We start from the raw sequence: 14647 nt of genomic DNA, 5'->3' as shown, positions 1-14647 counted from the left end.
TCCAGCTCACATAAAATGTACTAAAAAGCATCAAATACTTATATATTGTGAACTTAATTCTAAGAGTCAATGATTGATATTTAAAGTGACAATGTGCTTTGATAGTTACATTGCATTTACTAGTCTCTATTACATAATACAGGGGCGGCGATTCGACATTAAAAGTGGGAGGGGGGAGCAAGACATGATTTGAATATTTGTATATCAATGTTAGTTTTCCTGATTGTTTCCAACACTTTGTTTGACGAAAGATTGTATAATTAATAGGAGAGTATTTTTTCAGTTAATATACCGTATATCATATTTCATACTTTATTAAGAAAACTGACAAGAGCAACGCAAGTAGGTACTAGGGTTTGGTGCTGATTGCCACGACTGGCGCTGATTGCAAATATCAAGGTGTTGACTACCACGAGAATGGGAGAATCCGACTGAAATTGCAAATGCTTTTAACGATTACTTCACGAATGAAGTGGAAAAGCTTATCACTAACAACGTGAACAATAAACTATCTAGCAAACAATACGTTAGTAGACATAACGATATTTTCGAAAAATCATTGTTCTTGCACCCAGTAACTAGTCAGGAAATCTTAAATACTACACTGAGAATGACAAATAAGAGTTCTTCAGGATATGATGAAGTTCCTGATAAAATTCTAAAGCAATGCTCTTGTGAAATTGCTGATGCCTTATGCTTCATAGTAAATAACTCATTTAGTAGTGGCGTTTTTCCTGAGGCATTGAAGCTAGCAGTTGTTAAGCCCTTATATAAAAGTGGCAAGAAAGATCTTACATCGAACTATAGACCAATATCATGTCTGTCTACCTTCTCTAAACTTTTTGAAAAACTTATGTATATAAGACTAGTTAGCTTTCTAAATAATTTTAACTTAATATCTCCTGCTCAAAATGGTTTTAGATCAAATAAATCTACTGAAACTGCTCTTTACTCTTTTCTCTATTCTGCTTTAAATTCAATAAACGCTAAGAAACATACAACCGGCATATTTCTTGATCTTAGCAAAGCTTTCGATACAATTGATCATCAAATTTTACTTAAAAAATTGCAAGATTATGGTATTAGGGGAAATGCTTATGAGTGGTTTAAATCGTATATATCCAACAGAAGGCAAAATGTTGAAATTAACTGTCAAACTCGAGACACTCAGGGAGTAAGCAAATATTATTCAGATACCAAAGAGCTAAAATTTGGAGTTCCTCAAGGTTCCATCTTAGGCCCTATTCTATTTTTAATATATATAAATGATTTGCCACAATGTTTAGACTCTGCTAAAATTGTTCTGTATGCTGACGATACAAATATACTAGTAACTGGAGAAACTTACGTTGAGTTATGTAATGCAGTAGATTCCACCATGTCTGCCATCAGTGACTGGATGGATAGAAATAAACTAATACTAAACACAACAAAGTCTTCGTGCATGTGCTTTCACGTAGCAAAAAACGAGATAAGAAAACGCCCTTGTGTAACAATTAACGGCAAAACGTTGAATTACGTCTCGGATATCAAATTTCTTGGTCTTTGGGTGTCAGATACATTAGATTGGAAAATTCACATTCAAAAATTATCTAGTAAATTGGCTCAAACCTGTTACATGTTAAAGCTTTTACGAAATAGTGTCAGTCAACATGTTCTGCTCACAACTTATTTTGGACTTTTTCATTCTAAATTGAAATATGGTATTATATTCTGGGGATCTACTGCACTGCTAAATTCCATATTCGTTTTACAAAAGAGAGCTTTAAGGTTTATGACCGGAAGTAAACCTCGAACTTCTTGTAAATCTCTATTTAAATTTCTTGAAATCTTACCTCTTCCATGTTTATATATATATATATGAAATCCTAAAATTTGTAAGAAAAGATATACAGATAGATACAAGCAGCTTCCGGTTGAACTCAGATATTCATATGCATAATACAAGACAAGCGTCTGACCTTCATGTAGAGTCCTCACGTTTAAAAGTACATAAGAATAGTACATTTCCTATGGCAGTGAATATTTATAACAAGCTTCCTTCCACTTTAAAAAACAAAACATCTGGTTTCAATAAAGCAGTCAAGTCCTACCTACTCGAGCACTGTTTCTATTCTGTAGAAGAATATCTCGCCTGTAGTAAATAATGTTTAAAGTATATATATATACTGTATATCTATAATGTAAGGTTTTATTAACTGTTATGTTGTTTTATATCGATGTATGTAAATTAGAATAATGAAATATTGTACCTTTTTGTTTTATATAAATTCATACTATTTTAATTTTCATGTAGATTTAAATCTATACATATGTACACATTCAGTGTTCTTATGACATGTCCAACTCATACGTTCACGTTGTGAACAATTTGTATGAAAAAGGATGAAAATAAATACAATACAATACAATACAACTGTATTTGGAAAGATCCGGATTAATTTAGTAATCATCACAGCAAATCTATGTGGCACCCTGTAAGTTACAAATTTGCTCACTAAGTGGAACGACATAAGCTTGGATGTTTATAAAGGGATTGTATTTTCTGTTCTTGGCATAAAGCAAGACAATTCCACGTTTAAAGAACTAGATTTTCCGGAGGATTATCTTCGCTTCGAAGACGGAACTTCTTTCTGCAGTGCGATAGATTGGAACAAGGTAAACGAATTTTATGTTTTGGATATGATGGTCTGAAGCCAGCGTTGACAAGGGAAGTTCAGGAGAAAGCACTCGCTTGCAGAGAAACTATTAAGCATGCCATTTGAAGGACCAATTCATGCAGATTACAGGTAATAAAATTCCTGTACGGTTGAGAACTGTTCGAGATATTCAGCTTGGAAGTTTATATGAGAAAATGAGTGGATGCACATTTAAACGCATTAAGTATTCTCTCCCATGGCGAAGCCTGATGGTTTGAACTTGCGACTGCTTGATCACTGGGGTTCATTCACAGACAAATTGTCCATTACAAGTTGCATGACGGATGGTAAAGACGTAATGGTTGGGAAGATACCTAAGAACTGCATACGATTTGTATAACCATTTGATGTGTTTGGATTTCAACGAATCAAAGATTATGGCAGGAGATTTGTACATAGTATGAAACTTCTTCATCCGGACGTTATGATGTACCAACGAAACAATTACATGAAGTTCGTGTCCACACGAATCAGTTCCGATCACCGTGATGAATTGGATTGTTTGTTTGCGTTCCACAAGGCAGGTTACGAACAAATTATAGACCTATAGCTTTTGAATCACTTGTCGAATTTGCCTATTGCTTTGGTTCTGCGAACTGTTTCCTTGACGGATGCAACGCAATTGCACATATAAAATGTTCATGATGCAAGGAAGTATTTTGCCTGCGTCATTTCTTCATAGAACAGAAGAACAACAGTGATCAATTTTCATCTCTAACCTATCAATATTGTGAACAATATAATGACTAATTGTATCTAACAACTCGTTAGTTATTGCAAAACAGTTTTCTCTGTTACTTCCGATAGCTTTCAATTTGTATGTCAATATTTGTTGCCAATTATGTTGTACTTAACGCGTTTAAATGCACATATTCTCATTTTCTTATATAAACTTCCAAGTTGAATATCTCAACCGTACAAGAATTTTATTAGCTTGTTGTAATCAGCATGAATTGGGGCTTCAAATGGCATGTTTCGTTTCTCTGCAGACGAGTGCTTTCTCCCGAACTTCCCTTGTGAGGGACAGCCAGCAGTGTTTTTTTTTTATTATTATTATTATTATTATTATTATTATTATTATGGAACTTTCAAGAGCTGCTCAACACAATTTGCGCAGCTGTACATAGTTCATGCTGACATAGGGAGTTCAAGTGAGAACACATAAATTGTACCAATTTTGTACGCACTGCTCCCTAACAACAAAACTAAAAGTACATATAGAGACCTGTTTACGTTTGTTAGGAGTTGGTCTGAACAACACGATCCTAAGGTTCATCACGTTTCTTTCATGCTTCTTGGCGTCCGGTAATGTTACGTCTAGCAACTTTCTCTCAGGCTAGTGGCAGTCAGCACACCATCGTGGCAATCAGCACCTTGATATTGGTAATCAGCGCCAGTCGTGGCAATCAGCACCCCACCGGCACTAGCCCTTCGTATTCTTAGAAGCCTTAAGAAGATATTTGATTCCTTGTTCATAAACATCTTAAAATTATGTTTGGAAAATTGTGATTTGGCCAGTGGCCACTGGTCACTATTTGGTACCAAATTTTTATCCTCCTCCTAGGTATTGATCAACGCCAATATCATGGCGTCCCAAGATATTGGCCAAAAGAGTTCCGATTTCGGGAGATTTAAGAAGCTATATCTCGGGAACTGTAAATCATAGAGAGATGATATTAGTGTTGATCAATGTCCAAGAGGATGATGAACATTTTGGTACTACATAGTAACCGGTGGCCACTGGCCAACTGGCCACCGTTCCCCAGACATTGGCCAAAAAGTTCCGATTTCGGGAGATTTAAGGAGCCATATTTCGGGAACCGTAAGTCATACAGAGATGATATTGGTGTTGTTCAATACTTAAGAGGATGGTGAATATTTTGTTAACAAATAGTACCCAATGGTCACTGGTTACATCTTCATTTTCAATATATATATATATACGGTGATAAAAAGTGACAGCTCAATAAAGCTAATTCAACATATCCCCTAATACGCAGGTTCCAAATATATAAATGTATTATCTATTGAATTTAATCAAATACATTTAATATATTTGGGACATCAAAGGTCCAAAATATGAAAATATAATTATTTACTTTCTAGAAAATCAACTAGCAGGTTTACACAATTATTTCATTAAAAGCTGAAATTAATAAATTTAAAGGAAGTTTCTAGTTTGATGTCCCACGATTATGCCGACTGATGATTAATGAAAATGAATGATTATTAATAATTCGACATTAAACATGGGGGAAGAAACGCGAAAACCCACGTACACGATGTTGCCCACCACAAACTTGTGTGATCATGGATCGAATCAGACATCCCACGCACAAGAGAGGAGTGTTGTGTCACTGAGGTGCCCTCCTTACGCTTAACGATTATGGTTGAATATACAGGATGAGTCTGTAAATTCGTCTAATGCCTATAAATCAGAAACGACTGCAAATAAAAAGATGAAACAAAATTAGATAGGAAAATGCCGAGTTGAGCTTCTTGTTACTCGAAAATTTCATTACGTGGTATATTAAGACTGATTATATAGTGGCCGTGTATTTCCCTACACAATAACTCCCATTGAGCGAAATACTGGAATATTAAGTAGTTATAATCTAGCTATATACAAATGAAGTCGATGTTGTTTGTTATCTTATTATGAAAAAAGTACTAACCGTTTGAAATGAATGTCTGAACATAGTTAGAAATTGGCTCGAGCCGGGTTTTTATCATGTCACATTGATTAAGGGGAGAAGAGGAGGACTCTATATTTATACCAAAAGTAGAGTTCCTCACGAACCGATCCTATTACGGAGTTGAAACTAGAGATGTACTGATATATCGGTATCGTTGATATCGGCCACTTTTGGAAGTATCGGTAAATGAACACCGATATTTACCGATACATTTTCCGAACTATTTTCAATTTGTTTAGTAGTAACAGTGACACTTATATTTCATCGATTTCTTTTAGACTTAAAGTTGATCTAAATTATTATCAATTGTACAATCGATTTCTTTATGCATGTGCATTGATTTGCAATACTCGTACTTAACTGATATTTTTAGTCCCTCGATGCCAAAATACTGGTGAAAAAAAGGCAGAAGTCCTCAGTCAGGATCATGGGCGTCCGAAGAAAATTTTCTAGGGAGGGCCCATTACATGGTTGCTATAGTACGTATACATTTTCGTGAACCATGGGGGAGGGCCCCACCCTGCCCTTCCCCTTCGGGGGCCCATGGTCAGGATAGCAGACTCGTCATTTGAACCTCAAACAAGACAGAAGTTTCGATTCAGAAGAAAATGTTAGGAAGAAACCCAAAAGACGCTCACTTTGTCATTATTTTCTCCTATTTGCTGTTTAAAAACAATTAATTCTAGAGTTAATAAGTAGTTTTATCCAGTGTTCGAAGTGGGAAAAAAACAGAGACGGTATGTCTTATTACGATTTTGACTCGACATACCGGCTATTTAAATGTTGAAATACAGTGGGGGTACGTTGCCTAAAAGATTGCATTTCTATTTACATAATAACTGAAAACCGCTGGAGAGCTTCTCTTTAGTTATGAGGGGGGGCGGACATGGAGAGACTTTGATCCCCCGCCACATCTCTCTGAAGAAAAAAAAAAATTCTCGTATGTTGTATTATAGAGAATTATACACGAAAATGCTCAAAAACTGAGTTTTTATATTAAAAATTTACTGCGGCAAAACTCTCGTACCCCGCATTCGACTGAGGGATATTCCAAACCCCCAGAAGATCCGATACCACAGCACACATGTCTTAAATTCTCCCATGCTCAAAACACGGCATTTATATGAATTAAGACAAGAAGACACACACATACATACGAAAGAAACAATTCAATATGGCACATTGAAATAGAAACTAGATGAACTTGCAACTCTATCCATCACGACTCTGGAACTCACTAAATAAATAATAAACACTTCTGACCAGAGTATATACACTTGTTTATTAAAAACTAAATTACAGTGTAACGGTTTCGAGAACTTAACGTTGTCTTCATCAGACACTAACTGTAATTTAGTTTTTAATAAATAAGTGTATATACTCTGGTCAGAAGTGTTTATTATTTATTTAGATGAACTTTGAAGACACCTCACTTTAAGAACAAAAGATAGGAAAAAGGTAACAAAAATGTCGGTTTTGTTAACTTAGAAATTATTTCTACGTAAGAAATAAACTTTTTTACATGCAAAGCTATTCAATTAATGTGTATAAAAATTGATTTATTAAAAGTATTTACCATCTACTCTCCCGTGACGGTATGTCTTGATCGCTGAAAAAACAAAGGTGGTATGCCTTCATCAATGAAAAACCAGAAATGATATGGCATACCACCACATACCGTCTCACTTCGACCACAGGTTTTAACGTTTTCGACTTCGCTTAAATAACCCTCTTATTTTTTATGGTAAACACAGCAAAACCTGGTTCACCACGCATATGTTTTTAAACAATAAAAATTATTTGTAATGCTAGTAACAGTCTGCATTATATGTATGCATGGACGGCGATTAGGGGTCAGGAGGGGCATTCCTCCCCACTTTAATGAAGTGACTACCTAATGTATATAGTTTCATTCGGAAATGTAAAGTTTTTGTACGTATTACTGGTTCATAGGAAAAATGGTGCCTTCTAATATTTGCCGTGGCGTGACTATGTATTAGTTATTTGTCTTCCCGTGGAGTTAAGAAAGCTACACGAATTGCGTTTTAATTGACACGCGGAATGGCCCAAAAATTAACCTTTTGGACCGCAATAATTCCAGCGTACTTTCATTTCTTCTTACAAGGGCTCGATATGTTAGTCAACCGCTTTGAAACTAATTGAGAGAACATTTCGCAAAACAAGGAAAGTCTTTCATAAGTTATTCTTTACTTGCACAAAACTGCGGAATTCCTGAAGTGTCTTTTCTTCTTTCTAATAGTAAAGAATATAGATTAAAAAGAGAATAATAAGAATCAACTTCTACTTTTTTCGTTGTTTTACCTACAGCATGTATGATATTCCGCAGTTACCAATTGGTGGTGAAAAAAAAGTTTCTTTTTTTACTAGGAGACACAACAATGTCCTTTTCGGAAACGCAGGAAAGGCCTTTTCGTCATCTTTATTTTATTTTTTTTTTTTTTAACAGAAGACAAGAAAGAAACTGTTGAGAATGCTCGAAGAGCATTGCCAGAACGAACATAAAAAAATTGACCATTTCGAAATGTATATGAAATTGTACATTAAATATATTTGATTAAGTTCAATAGATAATACATTTATATATTTGGAACCTGCGTTTTAGGGGATATGTTGAATTAGCTTTATTGAACTGTCACTTTTTATCACCGTATATATATATATATTGAAAATAAAGACGTAACCAGTGACCAGTGGGTACTATTTGTTAACAAAATATTCACCATCCTCTTAAGAGCCGGCGGGAGTCAAGTGACCTTGACAAATCGAGGATAGAGTTTCTCCTTGCAGTTCAAAGTGTTTCCTTATTTTGGCAACAGATGGGGTTGTCGCTGAAATGCCGTCAAAGCAAATGCACCCGTCCTTTTCCTTCGTTTTCCCCTGCATGTGGTCAAAGTTGGACAGCGTAGGAGGGGGATGGTTACGGCTGTAAATGGGACAGAAGAGTGAAATTCTTTTCTTTTGGCTAAAAGAGAAACAGAACTGAAGAAACAAATAAATAAGAGGGACCAACATGATATCAGCCGTCAGCTCCCTGTCAGAGAGCCACTCAAATATCTACAACGGTCACAAACATACCATAGAGAACTAAAGCACTTGTCGCATGTCTCTTTCTCAAAGGATTCTACCTATGGTAAATAACAGAATAGTGCGGGAAGAATCTGATATAAAATGAAGAACCATGCCAATATTTAAAAAAAACACACACACACACGGGAGAGTCGATATTCTAATTTATTTAGGGCCTTCGTGGTTAAAAAAAAAAAAAAAAAAAAAAAAAACAAACTTGGAATTGAAAGGCAGAAAACCCAGACAAAGATTTGAAATGTATTGACAATGTGAACCATTTTTTTAGTGGAATCCATTTCCTTATTTTCTTTTCAAAATATGACCACCAGATTTACCCTCTCTCTCGCCTTCACATTCGAATGGTCCTGGGTTCGATACCAGTTGCTGACCATCCTGAGTTTTTCCTATTATAACAGGAAAAAGCCGCAATGTTACATTCAGCCCTGGGGGCCGGCTTAGAAGGACAGGAGGGAGCACATGCCCTGCTTGATGTTGGTTTTTATTGGGGGAAATAGACCACTTCATTAACAATAGAATTAAAAAATGTGTCACTCATGTCCAAAATTATTGTCGCATGTCTATAAATATGTTATTGTAGGAATATAATTTGATAACGAATTCATCCGGTATTTCTTATAATGTTAGTATGCGTACAATCGGCAAAGACATGTATGTGGCAAATTTCATGTCAAAAGAGCAGTAAATAAGAACAATAAAACGAAAACAAAACTTTCGTGTCCATTTAGCAACATTTTATTTTACTCATTCTAATCTTCGTATTTATAATTACTGTATTTTCCTATGAAATTTACCACATATATTTCCCGATTGTACACATAGTATCAGTATTAAAAGTCTCCTGCAAAATCATTATTACATGATATTTTTACAAGAAGACAGTTATAGAAATGCGACAATCATTTTGGACATGAGTGTACAAGGATGTAACAGGTGTTTGTTTCAAACATTAAATAAGTGTTCGTATAAATTGAACTTATTTCCTGACGTCATAGAACTAAGAACTGTTGCAGAGCGATGTAAGTCCGGTGACATTGCAATATATCTATTTATTTTAAAAGCAAATTTTAATATGTTTTTATTTTCAACTTCCTTATCCTAAAATAAATACTAGCCTTTAACCAGCCCTGGTATCCCTGGTTGCATATCACTTTAGGATTTGGAAAAGGTGTCCAACGAATTAAAAAAAATGATAAGACACCTTTTAAAGACATTCTTTTGTTAATAAATTCCCACTAAAAAGTTAAAAATAATTTTGTTTATGCAAGACTAAATAATAAGAATGGAGTGCGTTATTTTAAGAATTTATAAAGTAACTGTAAGCCTATATGAGAGCGCATCCCTTTTTTTATTCACGCATAAACATTTTTTTTAAACTTTTAAGTGCGACTTGATTAATGAAAGAATATCTTTAAAATGTTTATTGTTATCTTTTCTTATTATTGTTAATGTTTGCGTCCTTGGCATAGGGTGTTTATTTTGGTAAGGTACCGTATGGTACGTTTCTATACTACTAGGGTATATTAAAATTTAGTTTCCTATGTGTTACTACATACATTAAAAAACATTTTTTTTTTAAGAATTACTACCGAATATTACTACCGCTCCGCTAATAAGAGGGAGACAGATTGAGGATACCAAACACCCCTACCGTTGATTGAGAAATATTTAGGTGTCGACACTGATGAGCAACATCTACATATGAATTTGAATGTTTTATGGGCTTTAGACAATTGATTCAGACCGGGAAACATGGGGGACAGAATGTTGGAAGCAAGTAGTCCAGTCCCTAGTTTGAATGCCTGGAATGGGTAAGGACTCTTCCCCCCTTGGTAAAACCTGCCGAAATTGGAAGCAATATCAAAGAAGAACTGCTTCGAAAAAAGAGGGAGCAAACATGCATAAATAGTCAGAGTCGGATTTAGGTTTAGTGGGGCCCCAAGCTGTTGAAGGTAATGGGGTCCTTTATGTGTCCAGATGAACATACGCACCCTACATACAGATATGAAGAAACTAGAGATAATTTAGGAAGCAGACTGGTAGAAGGAGCCCTATTAATTACACGAACGTAGGCTACACAGCAGGAAGCACTGTTGCTACGTATATATAAATTTTACTTTATTTTTTAAAATTTTCTTATATTTTAGAAATCCAATTTTTCTTTAGATTTTGGGTCCCCCAAGAGAGCGGGGCCCTAAGCTATAGCTTGTTTCGCTTACACGTAACTCCGGCACTGTAAATAGTTTACATATACAGGCGCGGATCCAAGGGTGGCTATAGAGGCTATAGCCCCCCCCCCCCTTGACGCTCAGGTATACACTGGATAAAATGGGCTTCAATCCTGTTTACTCTGGATAAAGAGGCAAACTATGGTTTACCTCCTCCCTTGATCATATCCTGGATCCGCCACTATATATATATATATATATATATATATATATATATATATATATATATGTATGTATGTATGTATATAAATGTGTGTGTCTAGTATGTTGTACGATGGAAGCTGATGAAAGAGCTTTATACCATATTATTCTTGATTTTTTGACAGGTAAACAAAGAATATTTCGGGAATTAATCTATCCTAAAGATTATAATAATGTATCTTATTTTTTCTCTTGCATGTATATTCTTAGTCCTGCAGGAAGTTTTCATTTCTTTCTTGGAATAGATAAACGAAGACTTTGGTTCGGCTTCTCCTTCACAAATTTTTGTCGAAAGGTTGACTTTATCGCTACAAACACAAATTACTTCTTCTCACAGAAACCATCTACAAACACACTGTACTGCTGAAACAGAAACCATCAACCAAAGAGGTCATACATTTTGCCATTCCTCGTGTTTGAAGTTCCCGTCCTTCACAATGATTTCCTTCCTCCCGCCCCTGTTAAGAAGTTCAAAGTAGATTTTCAAAAGGACTGGCTCCCGCTGAGAAGAAAAGGGGGATAGGAATGACTATAGTGCCATCTAGCAGTTATACGGCCAAGTACGTGAACACGAAAAAATCTGATTTCTGTAGATTCAATTATGAAGGATATAATTTCTCATCGATTGTGAAATGGATGTCTTTGGAAACAGCGAAAAAATAGTACAGTAGCGCACAAATACAAAGATTCTACTCCATTCTCAAAAAAGTCCGGAGTTTTTAGCTCTTTTCCTTACTGTAAAAAAACAGAAGACTTTTCCGTCTGATTTTGATCATTTTCTTATGGGAATTTGGATTATAATTATCTGTATTTATAAGAAGAAAATATCACGCACAGCGTTCAAATTGCACCTTTAAAATGAGATGCATCATATTTAGTGCGCTACTGAGACATTTTTGCGAAAGAACGAAATGAAACCGTGATTTGCCTAAAAAATGGTTGAGATCCCATGTTAAATTGAACACCAATATTCCGGCCGCTGTGGCGCACTCCTTCTCCCTCTTAAGTATTGAACAACGCCAATATCACCTCTATATGACTTACGGTTCCCGAAATATTGCTCCTTAAATCTCCCGAAATCGGAACTTTTTGGCCAATATCTGGGGAACGGTGGCCAGTTGGCCAGTGGCCACCGGTTACTATGTAGTACCAAAATGTTCATCATCCTCTTGGGCATTGATCAACACTAATATCATCTATATAGGGGGCCTGTGTTTTAAAGCCTTACCTATCGGCGGCTTATATCTGCAGAGCGTACAGAACCTGTATCTTATGTTTACAAGTGGAGCGTTACTAGTATGAAAACCATAACAAGTGCTATCGAAACTTAGTATCATTGCCTAAACCCACTTTTTTCACTACCCTCGTTTATACATACACCCACCGTTGCCGACGCACCTTCGAGCTATTGCGCACCCATCAGTTTCACCCTGTTCTGACTTGGTTAAATAACATTCGTGTTCCTAGTAGCTATCTAGCACAGCTTGGTGTGCACTGTAGTTTTTGTGCTATAGACTCGGAAGACGAGAAAAATCGAAAAGGAAAATGCAATTCAAAAAGTGTTCTGGTGGCCCCCTTGAATTGTAATCATGCCACGTGAGATATTTTCATGTCGCATATTGTAAATCTTTTAGGGAACAATAAGAAGGAAAACAGTGAAATAATCCTGCAGTTTTTACTTCTGGCGTACCATTCCAAATAATTATTGAAAATAATTATTATTTCTCTATTTTTCTTCTTATTGTTTCCTAATTGATTTGCGCTGGCAACATAAAAATAGCTCCCATAGCACAGATAAAATTCAAGGGGACCATTATAAGCAACTGTTCAAAATTCACAATTCTTCCACGATTTGCGTAAAAATACGGCATCCGGACGTATGTATAAAAACTATAGTGCAAAAATGCAAAACAGTCTATGCTAATAGGGGCCGCGGTGGCTCAGTGGTAGAGCGTTCACCTCTGGTGCTAGGGGTCCCGGGTTCGATCCCAGCCCCCCCCCCCAAGTGAACTTTGTGGTGGACAAACACCGTGTGCGTGGGTTTTCTCGGGGTTCTCCCATTTCCTCCCACTTTCTTCATTCCACCATTTCATTCATTACTCATCATCACCGTCTCCTTTAGCCTAACCGGCATAACCGTGGGACGTAAAACTCAAAGATTTCATTTCAGTCTATGCTAAGTAGCCACTAAAAAACACGAAAGCTATGTAACCGAGTCAGGGTGCATTCCGAAGCTGGGAACCCGAGCGTTAGCGACAGTGGGTATACGGGTAAGCGAGGAGTAATGAATACGAGTGGATTGTTGTAATGATGCAAGTTTCAATAGCACTTCTCATGGTATCATACAAGTAGCGCTCCACTTGTAAACATAAAATACAACTTCTATACACTGTGCAGACATTCACTGCAGTTTAAAATAGTTTCTAATAAAGTCAACTTTCAAATGTACTCACTTATATTATCAGTCATAAAGCATTTGTAATGATTTTACACTAGTAACCCGGTCTTTATAAATATTACTTTTCATGCAAAGTATTAAATTACACCTGTAAATCTTCAAAAATGTGGTGCGCCAAAAGTAAATCAGCAGCGTACTATTTTTTTTCATCAATCATTTTGCGTGGTGCGTTAAAAGTAAACCTGCACGAATTTGTCAACGATTATTTCTGATGACCCTTTGATTCCTGGCATTCCTAAAGTTAACCTGCACGAACATTTCCACTCACCTTGCTATACGCTGTTTTTCCTGCGTATGTTTGGACTTGACCGCGTTGAAGCAATGTTATTCTTACGCTCTTAATGTTAAAACTACCTCTGTATGATCGATCACTTTGATACTTCAACTACATATTCCTCTCAAAAATAAAAGAGACAACCGCGTCTTCTCAGAAACAAATCAACAAAATAGTCCTGTTGCTCTTGTTCTTGTAAATGAAACCCACAAAAGGCGTAGAGTGCTACGACAAAAGGGTTTTAAATCCGAGACGCGGCCGCCAGCTGAGCTTTTGTTGTTGTTTTGAAAGGTGAATGCAATATTGCCAACGAGTTGGCACAAAAAGCGCCAAACGAGAGACTAGTGATGAGCAAACCGATTCACCTCTGAGATCGCCGCTCAATAGTTCGCTCACTAAAATGAATCGATTCATTTGAACGACTCAGTGACTCACTTATATTTTTATAACGGGAGGAGGGGGTAGTTAAAAACTGAAATTGTATTATCAGACTAAATGCATTACATAAAATGAATTTAAGTTATAACTCCAATATTAAATTACAAGCATACTGCTATTAACAAATTTAACTTTAAAAAATCACTGGATGTTACACTTTTAAACTAATGCAAATTACAATTAACAGATGTAACAAACAAAAATGCAATTCAGATACAAAATACATATACAAATTAGACTAAATGAAATTACTACTAATAAGTGTGAAAATACATCACAAATGCAAAACAGCTATATGCAAATTACAGCCTAAACGAATCAAGATACGGAATGCAAAATATTACAACTGTAGACTCAGTGCTATAGCAATACAATTTTAGAATTACTGCAAAAGTGTCACAACTTTAAATTCAATGCTAAAAATATTATAATTTTATTGCAACATAGTGAGAAACTAAATTTTTCCTAAAAATGTTGGATGTTTCCTAGGCGAAACAGGAATTCCTGTTCCGCCTACTGTAAAGACAAAGGAAATTTTTAGTTGGGGA

General features: G+C 35.8%; 1 protein-coding gene across 10 annotated transcripts in view; it reads right to left on the bottom strand.

Annotated features, from left to right (window-relative positions):
* The window catches only part of LOC145694663 (uncharacterized), a 278706-nt gene extending 264698 nt beyond the window's left edge, over positions 1–14008 (bottom strand). For 3 of the 10 annotated variants that reach the window (XM_081771131.1, XM_081771129.1, XM_081771128.1), the window contains exon 1: positions 13656–14007. The gene's annotated coding sequence lies outside the window, so the exon portion shown is untranslated. Of the gene's footprint in view, positions 1–13655 lie in introns of all 10 variants that reach the window. The other 7 variants (XM_081771127.1, XM_081771125.1, XM_081771132.1 and 4 more) reach the window with 6 other exon arrangements.
* Positions 14009–14647: the final 639 nt, after the last annotated feature.

Source organism: Thermobia domestica, chromosome 9, assembly GCF_964235325.1.
Source record: "Thermobia domestica chromosome 9, izTheDome1.hap1.1, whole genome shotgun sequence".
In the NCBI taxonomy this organism is placed as follows: Eukaryota; Metazoa; Arthropoda; class Insecta; order Zygentoma; family Lepismatidae; genus Thermobia; species Thermobia domestica.
The sequence above is the reverse complement of the archived record's forward strand: the minus strand, read 5'-3'. Positions and strand labels throughout refer to the sequence as shown.